Genomic DNA, 15,491 nt, shown 5'->3' with positions numbered 1-15,491 from the left:
ACTTCTTGTTGAGATCTATATGACTGAACATGCATCATAATTTTTAAAATCTTTAACACTCTTATATTGGAATTTGAATGTCTGGTTGTAAGTTCAGTTTATTTCAGTACTTGATCTTAATGGGTGTCATGCCTGAAAAATATGTCTTGCAGAGATGCATAGATCCCCATGGAAGAAGTACATAGTTGCTTGCACTTACCAAATTTTACTTTTTGAAAATGTAAAAGTATTTTGAAAAATACTCATTTTTCAGTCCTATCCAGAAGTTTTGCAAAGGTTTTGCTTGAAATTGGGCTAATAAATGATCCTTTCACCTGATGTCAATCAGTTGTTCTTCCAAGCTAATGAGAAGGTGTTGCATGTCAGTGTTTTCAACCTAAAACTCTCCTTGGGACGATTTTTAACAGGTCAGAGAGTTCTGTTTATATCCTTTTAAAGTGTACATATATAGGAGGTTTTCATAGGTGACACATGTTTTGTTCACCAACAAAACCAAACCAAAAATTAGATCATTAGGTGAACGTATCCAAATACCTGTTTTCAAGATGCTTTCTCCAAAGCACAAGTTTCTTTTGCAAAGGAGTTACTTTCTTACTCGTTGTTAAAATGACACCTTCACCTTGAAGGGGCATGTTGAATGTTTAGTTTTTGGAAATTCCTGCTAGGTAGCAAACTGCTCACAGCCACTTGTCATCACCAAAAACGTCAGTGAATTTGGAGTACTTGTCAAACCTGACACATTTTTTTAGAAAAGACAACTCTTTTAAGCACTTTGCCACGAGTTATCCAGAAAACCTCTGTGTGGTGCCAGCGATTTTCATGGACCTTCCCCACCTCATTACAAACTCTGATAAAGGTACCACTGTTTGAAGGGCTTGTTTTTGTCAAGTTCTAACATTGATGTCATCCTGTAGCATTTTGTGCACTCCTGACTCCAACCACTTTGCTGCAATAGCTCACCCCTGAGGGATGCAGTGAGGAAGTTTCGTGTGCAGTGCTCTCTGTAGCCTGGGTCTGGAATCCCTTTTTTACTCCAGTCAAAGCAGCTGCTCCATCAGTGGCTACATTTGCACAGTTTTTCTATAATACATTGTTTTTTATTCAGGAAACTTCTTGTTGAGAATAGATCTTCTCCAGTACATCTTTCCTTCAGTGGCTCACAAAAAAAAAAAAGGTCTTTGTGCATTTCATTGTTGAAATGCTGTTGAAATGCAAATACCACAAGGTGAGAGAAGTTAGAAACTTCTGTACTTTCACTCAGCTGTATAGCAAACCTTCCACACCGTTTAACTTGTTTTCACACTTGTTTCTTCAAGTATTCAGCAGTGTCTTCTGTGCTCTTCCAACACTATTTACTGACAAAGGAATGCATTTTAGTTTGTTGCCATATTGTTTTCCCTGAATTATTTCAGTGACTTTTACCATGGCAGGAAGAACAATTGTTTCCCCAATGGCATGTATTTGTATTTTGCTATTATTTAAGAAACTTCAAAGGAAGTTTCTGAAGTTTTTATCACTAGGTTTAGAGTAAAGTCCGGGTAAAGTGAACAAGTGTATTTTTAAGCAGCTGCTTTTAGAGGTTCTCCAAAAAATATGAAAAAGTAGTGTTAGAGTAATATCTGCAAAAGGAAAGGTCATCATGTAACAGGTGCCTTCCAGTGCTGCCAGAAGGACTTAACAGACCTTTTTTTTTCATTTGAAGAAAAGTTGAATCATTTTTACTTTGAACTCTATACCTTTTGGGGAAGAAAACTGAAGATGAAAAGCAGTTGCAGCAATGTGGGTCATTTGAAAGAAGATGTCGATTAAAAGTATTTTGAGAGCTTGCTATTTGTATAATATTGTTTGAGGTTAACCAAACAATGTGTATGTGTTATTATCCTCTGAACTTTCTCTGTGTAACATGACTTGTAACATGACTTTGGTTTCAGCATCTTCATTTTCTGTGGCAGCAACCAATGTTGCTTGCAATGTAGGTTCTTGAGCTGTGAGTTGTGGACCATTACCTTGAAGCTTCTCCATCTTTTTCTTTCTATAAATTTTAAAGCCAAATGTTCCAGTTTTTCTCTTTCTGTGATGTTAGGCAAAACTATAATTTCTTCCTTCTTTCTCCTGTATAGAGTTTAGTTGTATATCTTTAGGAAAATAAGGTTCATGGATACATCTATCTCCTGTCATTCCTCTGTCACCTGTAAGCCAGCTTTGATCAAATTGTGTGAAAATTAGAAGTGGAAACTGAGTATTTCTGAAACAATTTTTCTTTATCAAATAGGCAAGCAAAACCCCACATTGATACCTGTATTAAAATAAAAAGGTGGTAGCATAGCTTCAGTTGTTTTGTTGTACACCTTTTTATCTGGATGGAGGGGAGAGACCAAACCATGGGAAATGAAGCTTAAGCAGTTTTGTTATCAGTAGATTTATCATCTCATAAATCTATTGTGAGATTATTCCTGGAATAAATTTGTCTTGTTAGTACACAGGGATAGGTGTTAATCAGAGTAAATAGGCTATGCTTTTTATGCTGTAAACAATTATAAGCTATGAACATAAGCTGTGTAATTAAGTAATCAAAGCTCCTGCGACTTGGTTTGTGTGCTGTGGAGTGCACACACATGCATGAAATGGAGTTGTTTACACTGAGGGCAGAGATACTCATTTAACTTTCTCTCAATATAGGATTTTTCTGCTTTATGCTAAGTTTATGTTTTAGAAACTCCTATTAGTAGACCTTTGTTTCTTTCTGTCTTTAGGAAATTGTGATAAATGCATCGGTAGTATAGGAAATAAAGCTATTCCACAAGTATGGGCCTTTACAATTGGCTTGATCAGGCTGGGTTCACATGTGTCCCTATGGGGAGCCCCTATACATTCAATAGTGCTCTGCATGAGCACAGGGGTCCATCTGTACCCAGCCCGGTACCTTAGCCTGCAGCTATACCACCTAGAGCTGTGTGCTTATCAGAGCTAATAATGCAAGTAATGACAGCCTGTCCAGCACGTGTTCCAGAGCCGTCCAGGGAAAAGAAACCCCAAGGGTTACAAAAATAAATAAAAAGTAAAGGTTTTGTTAACTTAAGAAGTGATCCTGCTACCCTAGTGCACAGTTAAATGGGTGGCTCATTGCTGTGCTTGGTTGTTAGCCTACCAAAATGGCTTAGGGATGAAATAACCATGGAAAATATGTCCACCTGATAATTTTTAAGAACAATTAAGTATTGTGTCTGGTCATATTTCATTTTACTTAGATCATTTAAATTTGCTTACAACTTTATTTTCAGATTGTTCCAGTATAAGTTCTTGTGTGTGCTGCATGTTACTTAAGAATTTTGTATCTCTCAGTTTCCGAATAATTTTTGTGTGATTTAAGAGTTTCAAGCACTTTGTTCAGTGAAAATGGATATGTTAGTAATTTTGTTAACTTGGGTAGTAATTCTGTTAACATGCTTTCTGGGAAACACTAGTCAATTTTCTGTGACCATTATGTAAATTTGCTTTATTGTGTTCATATCCATGCACTGTATGCGTGTATCTGAAATTGTGGGCAAAAGTGTTAAAAAGCAAGCAAACAAAAAACCCCAACAACAGTGTCATACAGGAATGTTTCACTGTAATTTTACAAACTGTAGCATGAGTTTGCCTGAAATAATATTAAATTATATATTTCTGTATCAGCACGTCCTTGGCATTTTAAACCTAAGTAGCTAAAAGGATTGTTTACTAGCCATTGCCTCCCTCACGTATTGCTTTTATGAAATAATTTCTGAAGCAAGCTGTTTTCCTGGTTTGCTTTAATTTCCAGTTATAAAATTTAAATATGAATAAGCTTCTTCATCAGAATGGTGATCTTTAGCACATCAAAAGTTCTGTAATTTCATCCAGCTGTGCTTTGCTTTCCATGACTCCATGCTCTAGAACTAGGGACAGTTATGGGAAAAACTGCAAGAGCTGTGGTTGATTCTTGACCATTTCTACAGAAAAATTTGTCTAATTTCTTGAGAGCACTTACTCCGCTGTTCGAAGTTACGGATTCTGAAACTGAGCTGATGGCATTTTTTTGGTAACAGAAATACACAAACTTGGACTGTCAGCTTAATTTGGTTTAATTTTGGGTTACTTGGCTTGGAAAATAGAAACAGCTGAGTGACTTTGAGATGTTGTGGGTTTAGACTGTGAAGAAGTTGTCTTGAATTGAGATCCCAAAAAGAAATTACTGGGTCACAGAGTCAGTCTTGAAATAAATTAGTTCTGTATTATATTTATTGTAGATGTTTTGTGTATTTGTTGTATTGTTAAGCATTTCTGCCCACCTTCCAAAACCTCACAGCCTTTTTTTCCGGGAGAAGAACAACTTCCTCCAGAGATAAGGGGTTTAAGTTCTATTTTCCTCTGAATTTTTTTGTTTGTTACTGGTACATCATCTGCATTTGGGTCTTTAAGGTCACCAAGAAGGACCTGCAGACATCTTCTGTAACTGATGCTCCTTTGTAGGGTTCAAGGATTCAAGTAGGAAATGGAACTACATGCTTTTCGGGGTGAATACGGGGATAGATAGTTCAACTCTGCCTGGTTCTGCCAGTAGAAAGATGGTGAAGTAAATGTAGCCATTTCTTATTTGAAGCATATTGTGAGAAACATCCATTGATCAAGATGACAAGTTGTTCTGTCCCTTTAAAAAAAAAAAAATTAATTTATTTTAAAATTTTTTATGAGAGACACACCAGGAAGGTATTTCTAACTTGTGCCAAGTTGAGGACCTTCACTGGAGAACAGTTATGATCATTCTGTTGCCTGTAGGAGCTGTGAAATTAAAGCAACTGGAGTCACATTGCTGAAAAAATCTCATGATACTTGGCAGGGCTTTAAGAAATGGTTGGGAAAGTGTGGCTGGAAAAGGACATTTCCAAGCAACCACCCTCCTCCCATTCTCCAGATTTCCCATTAGCCCTCTCCTCCTCAGGGCTCATGTTGATACTTAGTGAAGATGATGGGATGCAACACTACTGCAGGCTTCTCTACAGTTGAGCATGACCAGTGTCATCCAGAGTTTTGATAATGTGCAGTTACTCAACAGTCCTGTCACTGACATTATCTCTGTCCCCGTAGGGGCCACCTGCTCTAGACCATGACCCTTACACCTGACATATCAAGGTCCATAAATCCAAAGAAATTTCTGATTGAACTACATGTGGTGCTGTACATTTAAATGCCCAAACACACCTCTAGATATTCCTTCTTAAAAAAAAATTATTTTATACTTTTCTGTCAGAAATGCAGATAATGAAATGTGTGAAATCCTTAGCAAATTTTCCTTGATGTTGCTCACTTACCTTGGTATTGCAGGCCAAGTTCTGTTAATTGTTGCCAACCCTTGTTGGATGCTGAGGGAGGATTAACCTGTTGGTACCTACAGTTCTGACACCAGAAGATGCTAAGACTGATAGTAGAGGGAAATTACGTGACAGCTCTACTTAAAAATTTTGATGGGTCTTCTTGTATTAAAGCAAATTGAAACTAAAGTCACCATTTACAGCTGAACTTCGCTATCCACTTTGCCTCATTGTGAAAATATAGTCCTTACAATTTTTTTTTTAAGTTCACATGTCTTAGCAGTATCTGAGAACACAGTGATCTTCTAATTGACCAAAGCAAAAAGATCAAGTGACTGATAAAAATCAATGAGTTAACATGACAGCTGCTGGTACCTTTTTTAGATTGAGCTGCTGTGATCAGAAATTGCTTATATGTGCTTATGTCCATATTATTCAGAGTTTGGTGGAAAACCTGAGTGGTTACATGGGAGGAATCATAGATTTGTTATGACCACAGTATCCTTCTCTTATGAGAATGAAAAAAGAATGCTGCATTATTATCTGCAACTTCATTTTTGTGAGAGGAAGGTTAGTATAATTTGGGGACATAGTTTCAATTCAGCAGGTGGAGAGTGGAAGAAAACTGTTGTCCTCTGTTGCTGTGTTTATTATCTGAATATTGAAGTATATTATCATCATATTGTGTGCGACCACATGACCCTGTAGGAAGCTGTTGATATTACATTATGTTGTATGTGTTGTGCAGTTGTCAGTTATTTAAATTATTTTAGATGTTTTAATAGTTACATTTAGTGCTGGTAGTAAATAACTATGTGCTTTTTTTCTGGCTAGCGTTCCTCGAGAGTAAGATGCTGAATTTTTATATTATGTTCTTGTTTGCACACAATTGCTTTTATTTTGGAAAAAATTATTCAGTGCTATATATTTCCAATGAGCATTTACTCTCATCACATTTAACTATGTGAATTAATACAATCTCTAGAGGGATTATGGTATACTGAGCTTTGCTCCAACAAACTGGGCAGAGAGAACAGCTATATGTAAATTAGAATTTGAAGAAATGAGATTCTAGATCTGTGTGGGTTTGTTTGTTTGTTTGTTTGTGTGAATGATAACAGCATTAACTACCCTAAGGTAATTTATAGAAAAGATATATTAGGGCATACTGTATTGCTTTCAGTGTTCTTACTAGTTTGTAGGACTTCGGAGAAAATGTTCAGGGTGGGAGCTTGTCCTGTTTGATTATTTTTGTTCTTTCCCCCTCCATGTCATTTCAACCCAGCTGATGACAAGAAATGGGTCAGACTGCTAGCTTTACCACTGCAACTTAGTTTGTGGGGATTTTTTTTTTTTTAATTTATTAGGGAATGGAACAGCTTTTACAGGGACAAAGAGAAATGAAATCACTTTCAGTGAAAGAAAGAGGCCTCATTATAGTCACCAACAGCAGTTATTGACAGCTACACTTCCTATTAACAAGGAGCATTTAAGAGTTTGGCTGTTGGATCTTTGGACTTGATCTAATTTGCTAGCATTAATTAGTTTCTTTTGAGCACAGACACTTGGTGCTCACAGCTATAGATTTAGAGGACTAATTAGGACAGAAAATTGAACAGAATGGGGTAAGGCATTAACCTTCAACCATTACCAGCTGGGGCTCTGATAAAGACCACAGAGTCCAAATGCTCCTATTCATGCAAAGAGTACTCTAATGAATATCAATTTCAGCCAGGTTGCCATATCTTACAAGCCTTGTCTTGATTTTGATTCTCTTACCTGGTAGAGATTTTTATGTATAGATATTAAAGTGATATTGGTAGTTTAGAGCTCATAGATGAGAACCTCGAGAGGTTATCTATGTTTTGTCCAGTCTTTCAGTTTGCTTTTCTCAAGTTGCAGATTTTATTGGTTTCCAGCTAAGATCCTGGATTTCAAATTGATTTCCCTGTCCAGCATAAATATATTAACATAGCCCAGGTTAATTACATGTTCTTAACTAATGCTGGTTTAAATAGAGGATGCCTGTGTGGTTTTTGGATTATTTTAATACACGGTAGTAATATCCATTACAAGAGCACTCACCAAACTAACTGCTGAAAGTTGAACAATAGGATTGCTTCTTTTGCAGCTCTTATGGTGAGATACAATTATTGTACTGTGGTGTTTAGTTGGTAAGCCAGTTTTAGGAGGAAAATATTCTTCCAGACTATAGATTCATAGTGTTTTAGCATCTGCAGAATGGGAGTACTTTAACTGTATGTAAGGAAAGGAAAAAACCAATTGCCTTTGTCCTTTTGTATAATTTCTTAGAATGCTGGAAGAGTTGAACTTGCAATGAAGCATCAGGATCATCAGTTGTTTCTACCCTTTGGTCATATTACTACTCCCTGACAAACTCCCCATTAAATCTGAATCATTGTTGCTGTCTTCATTTGACTTCTGTACCTGGAAATTCTTTGCCTAGTGATGAGAAAAGTGTAAAAGTCTCTTCTCTGTCATAATTTCTCCAAACTTGTTTTTTCAGGAATGGCGCTAGCTTTGATGTATATGGCTTTTATGTGCTCTAATTATTTCCTGTTCTCCATTAGTGCACTCTACAGTGGTAGATTGAATAGCTGGTTTCATGTCTTAGGGTCCTGCTGAGGTAAGATTGGCACAAACTATAAAAATAGAGAAATTGAACCTTGCCTGTATCTACTGATCTTGGGGTATTTCATGGTGTTTAGATCAGTCTTTAGGGAACCCCGTGAGGTGAGTGTCCATAGTGGAGGAGACATGGTCAAGTGCTGCTCCCAACAAAAGAGCGAGGGTAGCCTGATTACGGTTCTAGCCACTTACTAATGCCTTTTTCCCAGATATTATATACAGTATTTGCTGATCTCATAGTTTTCTTTCCCAGTGGACACATTTTGATTCTTCTGTGTCAGTCATTCTTATTACCAGCAAGTGAGCGCAAACTTGGGATTCTGTAAGGGGTTTTTTGCATCCATTCTGTTGATGGTGGTAATAACCTAGGGGTGCAGCGTTAGAGTGTTGCAGGAAGGTGTTACTGTGGCGTAGGTGGACAGAGCAATGCACTATTCGTGGCAGTACATGTGACTCACAGTAGCTGTTATTTTCGCTGCCTGTCCTTTACAGTGTATTAAGTAGCTGCTCTGCAGTTTTGGATTATAAACCCCTCTTAGATACTACATTCAACAGTTACACACTTAGCACTTAGTGTAAATAAATCTTAATAGTTTTAAGAGGTCATGCTGTATTCCCATTGTCTGTGTATAAATATTTATGTTGTATATGAATTATTAATATTACCCTGGGGTTGCTTTCACACAGAAAATAGGTTATTTTTCAACTATTGAAGTCAGAATGTGTTGTATAGGTACCATTAGGTTCAGCAGTGAAAAATAAAACTTAGTTTGGTCAAAAAGTAGCTACTTTTTGTATTCAGAAATACAATAAATAGTGAGCATTCAGGCAGCCTAAAAGCAATGTATTGACCTTGTATTCAGCATAGGGTGATAGGGGAAAGCTTCTGTCCATTCTTTAGAAAACACATGAAGTTGACAAGTGTATTTGCCAAAGAAAATTGCTTATCCGAATCTCAGAAATTGAAGTGAAGCTCAACAGGAATTAATAATAAATGGAAATCAGAATAGGAGTTGTGATTTTACATAATATGCTTTGATTTAATGAGGCGGTGGATTATGAGAGCTGTAGTTCTGATCTCCATTTTTTCCTGTAGATTGGAGACCTATACCTGTTGTGCATATCTTTGTGTAGAATGTTATGAGTCAGCAGAGCCAGTCCAAAAAAAGGGGCAGAAATCACAGGTCTTATCAGGCAATGAGGGAACCCAAGTAAAAGTTGAACTGTAGTTTGGCAAATACACTTTCAACAAGATGTGGTGTTCTAAGTGTTCTTCATTGCTTTCTGAAAACAATGAAATCTCAAGTTTTCATGCTGTTTTGGAATGAAAACTTTTTAAGCTTCTTTTTCCAAGTAGAACAGTAGTTCTAAAGATTGCGTAGCTCAAACTGAGTTGTCCCTCTAGCACTTACTCTTTGATGTAGTAATTAATTGGCCATGTGGTAACATTGACAATACACAAGGTTGTTCTTATAGTAGAAACAATGTTGCCTGTTGATGAGTAAAACTATGCTCTTGTAAATTATTTTTAAGGTCCTTTTAATAACAACAGCAACAAAAAATAATCCACCTCTTTCCCACCCCCAGTTTTGTTGCTGTTGTAATTGCTTTCCAGTAGTTATCTGTGTGGTGCTGCCTAGAAAAAGAGTAGGGAGATTTATGCTCTGAAGAGTGTTCTACTTAAAGGTCTGATGCCTGAGAAAGGAGTAAAGGCTACATAATGAAAGGTCATAAAACATTTGTGCTGTATTGTCATCCCTCTGAATTTTATTTTTAATAGTCTTGCAGAAAGGAGTGCCTGTAACGTTTGCTGCCTCAGATCTGGATAGATGCCTCTACAGGAAGTGTAATTGTATAACAGAAGGCAAGAGGTGTTTTGGATGAGGAATCAAGAGGTGCAGAGCTGGTCAGAGGATAGGAAATGGGATGGTCAAGGAATGCTAGAGCTGTACAGAGCTTTGGAGGTATGGATGAGGTGTTAAATTTATGATAAGGGAACAAGAAAAGCAGTTTAGCTGCTGTATTCTAGATTTGAGAGGGATACTAGTTAAGGGCTTGAAAGGAATCATGGAATGGAGGGAAGGTAATCATTCTGATGGGATAATGAGTAGGAAAGGAACTTATAGTAGGAATTTTGAAGAAGGTAATGTAGAGGACCTGTGCACGAAAATTTACCTTGGATGGAGTGAACAGATTCTTTTCTTGGTATTTATCCACTGTATTGGGAAGGACTTGAAATGGTTGTAGGGAATTTGGGGCTTTAATTATGGTACTAAGAGATCTGCCTTCTTACCTTTTTCCTAAAATGAGTTTAAATAAACATTTCTTTAAGTCTGTGATGCCTTTTTTTTTTGGGCTTCTGATATTCAAGTTCAGAATTTCCTTGTATTACTTTCTTCACCTATAGTGTCATACACTTTACAGTTTTCTTTCTTTCTGGCTGTGATCCGGAATCTCTCAAGGAGGTGCTAGTCATTCTTCTTTTTCCCCCTCTTCAATATACACTAAATATGCCCTTCAAGCTTTCAGATCAACAACATATTGCAGGGATATTTAAGTAGTCCTTTTTGAAGCACAGACTCAGAAAGTTACTGTTACATTTGCATGCCATGCTCAATACAGGTCCTGCTTTGTTTCTTGGTGACCGAAATGTCCCATAGTGTTACAGGATGCACATGAAGTTCATGAAAACAAAGCACTGCAGAGTTGTGGCTTGAGATGTAATCTCACCTATGGCTGTAGACTGTCAGACTTTTAAAAAGTTATTTTAGGGAGACATAGCTAATGTTGGCAGAAAGAACTTCTGAATGCTATGGTTTAATATGTGGAAAATGTACAGAAAGTGGATAATGTGGAAAGACATAGGAGAGAGTTGAAAGTAGGACTTCTTTATGCGATCTGGACTGGTCCAACTATGCTTCAAAAGCATGAACTTCAGTTCTGTGAAATACTTTTCAAACCTACATGCCCTTGGAGGGCACACTTATCAAGCATTAAAAGGGATGCAGGTCTGGAAAGGACTTTGAGAAGATACTTTGGGCCATCATCTTCTCTTGGGGCCATACCTAATATGCCTGTGTTTGTCCTGTAATCAGGTTAATGTTTCAGCTACTATAGACAGCCTGTTTCAGTGCTTAGTTTTATTTTACCATTCAAATAATGCTTTTTGCTTTCTAAGTTTTTTGGGGGTTCAATGCCTAAACTAACTTTTCTTTGTGTATCAAGCAATTTATGTTCTCATACATTGGGCAGATTCCTGGTAGTGATCTGAACAAAAGCAGGACTTTAAATGGGAAGAAATAGAATGATCTGATTTATGTTAAACAGGCAAAAGGGAAAAAGAAAAATAAAAGACTTGTTCAGTAACCATTCCGGAAAACTATTTCTATCAGAGTCCCCAAAATGGCTTAGGGAAGGTGTTGAACCATGAGATTCCAGAGTTGTTTTCAGGAGCATGAAGAATTTTAAACACAAACCCCCAAAATCTTTAATGCTGTGATGTTAAAAAAGACATTTAAATTCACAGGGAGAACTCATGCTTTCAGGTTGAAGAAAATTATATCTAATAAACAAGAATGACCACAGTCTGCAACTTCAAACTATGTTGCTCATTACCTTTTTTCCTGCCTTTGGGGTGATAATTTTCTACAGTGAATCTGACAGCCCAGTCAAAATGATTCATAAGACCAATAGTGAAAAGTACTCTTTATTTTTCTCTGGTGTAGATAATCTTTGTCATTTCTTATCTGTCCTGATTGCCTCCTCATGTTTCTTTGCATGTGTTTTCTGAGTGGTTTGGGTTTTTTATGCTTAATATAGGCTTCAGCATAATCTAGTTAATGAACAGAAACTTAGCATTGCTTTCCATAGAATATGGAAAACAGGAATATAAAAGAATGTATACTGTTTGGGGTTATATAACTTAAGATTTAAATAGTAATCAACTAATGTTTAATGGGGTGCTAGAAGAGCTCACAGCTTGTCTGGTGTCTTCAATGACTTGTATTAAAAGTCCTATGTTTAAAATATTTTATATTAGCTACATGTAACAATGCTTCATGACAGTTGAGTAATAGTATTAATGGTTTTTCAGCTTTCTCTTTGTAATAGAGGTGTCCCCATACTTTGAAAACTATTCCAAATTTAAGGGAATTAAAAAGCATATTCATGGATGTATGTGTGATGATTTTTTTTATTTTATACATTCCAAACAGCATGAGGAAGTTGTGAGTCCTTTGTGGAGAGTGAGAATGGTGTTCAAAAGATGCTTTTGCTTCAGCTAGACTGTCGTGTAAGTTCATTTTGATATGCTCCATCTGTTGAGTAGCTATAAAACTTCCACATTTTTAAACCAAAATACTGTTGGGGGAATTTGTCCTCTTCACTCTGTTGTCAAATTCATGCAAATACTAGTTACCGACTGTGCATAAACCATTGGGAAACATTCATTGTTGGGCAGAGAATACCTAGTAAATTACAACCCCAAAAAATAATTTTGCAATTCTATAGAAGGAAGATATTTAACAGAGTTGCAAACTTTTGCTTTGGCTACCTTCTCCCAACAGTAATTCAGATGAACAGTTCTGGTCTCATAATTTCCTTTTCTGCAGTGGTTTCACTGCAGTGCTGTTTGTTCCAGACCTGATGTTACAGATCTCTGTGGCCCTAATATTTGACTTGCCTGAAAGCTAATTCAGCCACTCTAATAAAGAGGAGAAATAATCACCTCTGTGAAGTGTGTTAAAAGTACTTAGAGGTAATAACGTTCAGGTTGTGGTATCAGGTTCAGCCAGATACGTTTCACATAAACAGTAAATTGTAACAGTGACTATAATTGTTCTGTGTGAAGCAGGTAGAATTCCCTTGTTTCTAATGTAATATAGTCAATGTCTTATTTTACATTTGATTATAAGGTTGACACACTGATGTTTGGGTTCTACTGTGCCGTGGGCATCTGTCTAAAGAGATCTGGTAGTAGCAAGTCTTTTGTATGTCCAGACCCTGATTGTACAAAAACATTTTGATTGGGCATTTTTGTACTAACAGTTTTCAAGTCCTTGGGTCTCTAAGCCTTGGCTGAACTTGTAGCAAAAAAGTCAGAGCAAACACCTAAAGCTTGTTGTATTTCAGGCAATCGGAAGTGATGAATTTGAGTAAGAAATAGAGCCTAGCCTTCCTCTTCTCCCTTCTGCATTCTCTCAAAGCTCAGGGGGGATGGAAGTTACTTCATCGTGTTCTGCAGCGTTCAGAAAGGAAACCCTTGTAAGTGGAACACCCTTGGAGACTTAAGTCAGCTCCTCAAACTCCTCCTTTGGTTTTTGGTTAAGTCATGTAGGATGGGAGACATCTTATTCCAGCAGTAGTCCTCTCTCTCTCTCTCTCTCTCTCTCTCTCTCTCTCTCTCTCTCTCTCTCTCTCTCCCTCTTCCCTGTCCTCCTACCCCTTCCCTGTCAAAGCTCAAGGCAACAAGGATGGCAAGGTACTTGCAGAATTAGCTTTGGGTGGGACATGGAAATTTTAGGTGGCTAAAATGAGGTAAAGTGAATTCCACTGGTAGTCTTAGTCTCTGTTCAGACATGTAAATGGTGGTAAAACCATAAATGAAGGAGAACTGTCATGATCAAAGCATATGGGCCATGGTGTTGATATGCATAAAGCAAGGATGACAGTGCTATCAGTTTTTGTTTGGGTATTTGATCTCCTGCAAAATCTGTTTAGAAACCCTTGGAATTTGCAAGCATTTCCTAAGGATTCCTTTGAGCTGTTTCTTTCCTGTCTGTCTCTGGTTGCTTCCATATCTTGGGAATCCCATTGGTTTGTTAGTGCCTGCTCTGACACTAAGCATCAGTGTCCCTGCAGGTTCTGTGCAGGTGTGGACTGGCAGGATAGTAAGTGTCTTTCAGCTCCCAACAAGATCTGATGGGAGTAGGGGAAAGGCAGTTGATGCCTGCTGGTTCATGGCAAGCAAGGCTCAGCTGGACACTGGTTACCAGTTTTAAAATTTGGGAAGAACACTTGGAGTTGAATGTAGGCTTTTTACTTTTATGTCTCCAATTACTTTAGTTTTTTGTTTTCTTTTTACTTTCACCACTGGCAGCAGTCCTGCACTCTAGCTCAAGACCAAAATCTAAAAGAAACTATTTTTCATAACTAATTTGATATCTTGTTTCCTGTTTCATCACTTTTGTTTTTTTTTGTTCACCAGATATATAAGGCTGAAATTTTGGTACGTAGGGGAAAACAGGCAAATCATCTCAACAGTGTAAACTTCGATTCATAAATGTGAGACTTGCAACCAGACTGCTGTACAAGAAAACAGATGCCATGCAATAAATTAATACTAAGCTGAATAATAAACAAGATGTATTGTTAAAGGTCTTTAATGCAAAGAAAGTGATTTCAGACTTTCATATGCTTGTTTTCTGTCTTTGTTTTAAATGAAGCCTTTGCATGTGTTTCCTTTATTCTCTTTTGCGCACATTTGAGCTTTCTTGGGTTGAGGACTCAGTCTCTGGTTGGGCAGTGGTGATTAACTTAAACTAAATAGGCAGCAGTAATGTGATCTGAGAATGAAAAGGATTCATTTCTTTTAAACGAGGCAAAAAAAACCCCCAAGGTTGAAGGAAATAGTTTACATAATCTGTAAACTAGTTAAGGAGCTGAATATTTATGCAGGTTGAAATTGAAGCTTAGTTGCCCTCTAGGGGTTTTACATTAATACAGCATATGCTAGCTTTTGGGTGGTTTTTTCTTCTTTCAGAAAAAAGGTGAGACAAGTCTTTGGAAAAAACTTACATACTGACAAATTTGTGGTGGTAGAGGCATGTGTACATCTGCATTCAGTGAGTAAAACTCATTTAGTTCAAAACCCAGAAAATGGAGGAAGATTTTTAGCCCGATTATGTTCTTTTTAATTTCATTGTACCAGTGGAGAATGCACTCACAGTCAACCAGTCACAGCACTGAAGTCTCAGCCAGGAAAGGTCCTTACTTTCAGTCCTAAGTAAAGAGAAGACAAAAAGTCACAGGGGGTTGTAATGGCAGCACCAGGACCCTCAGTCAGTTTCTGTTCATGTCCTGGCCACTGAATGCTGCTTCAAATTCTTGTGTCCTCAGCTGCCACTGACTAATGCAGAGGGGTCTTCTGTCACTTCTGGTCTTACAGCAGGTTGAGCCCTGGATATGGGTCCTGTGATTGAATGTGTTAGAAACAAACTCTGTCCTCTCCTTTAGAAAGCAATTGACAAAAACAGTAGTTCTTGATTGTTTGGATAGGCGTGTGATATTTCATTGGAAGTATCCTCGTGCCGTGGGAAGAAGTGTGACAAATGGCTTCTATACTGGAGCTACATATGTATATATATAACCCCTTGTCTAACTTTTAGTATCTCCTTTGCCAATGATTTTGTAGCAGACGCACTGTTAATATACTTACTTGAACAATTGCTAAATAAATTCACAAGAGTTCAGTTGTTTTTCCAAATATGGAGACCACATTTATGGGATTATTTT

General features: G+C 37.3%; 1 protein-coding gene and 1 long non-coding RNA gene across 2 annotated transcripts in view; one reads left to right on the top strand and one right to left on the bottom strand.

The window, feature by feature from the left end:
- CMC1 (C-X9-C motif containing 1) overlaps positions 1-15,491 on the top strand; it is a 45,839-nt gene that overhangs the window by 13,464 nt on the left and 16,884 nt on the right. The window lies entirely within an intron of this gene.
- On the bottom strand, positions 4,233-14,980 carry LOC109144515. Its single transcript, XR_002045310.3, has 2 exons — positions 14,924-14,980; positions 4,233-4,669 (listed from the first exon to the last, which is right to left on the bottom strand). It is a non-coding gene; the product is annotated as an uncharacterized LOC109144515 (long non-coding RNA).

Source organism: Corvus cornix, chromosome 2 (assembly GCF_000738735.6).
Source record: "Corvus cornix cornix isolate S_Up_H32 chromosome 2, ASM73873v5, whole genome shotgun sequence".
NCBI classification, from domain to species: Eukaryota; Metazoa; Chordata; class Aves; order Passeriformes; family Corvidae; genus Corvus; species Corvus cornix.
Note: the sequence above shows the minus strand (reverse complement) of the source record. Positions and strands in the feature narration are given on the sequence as shown.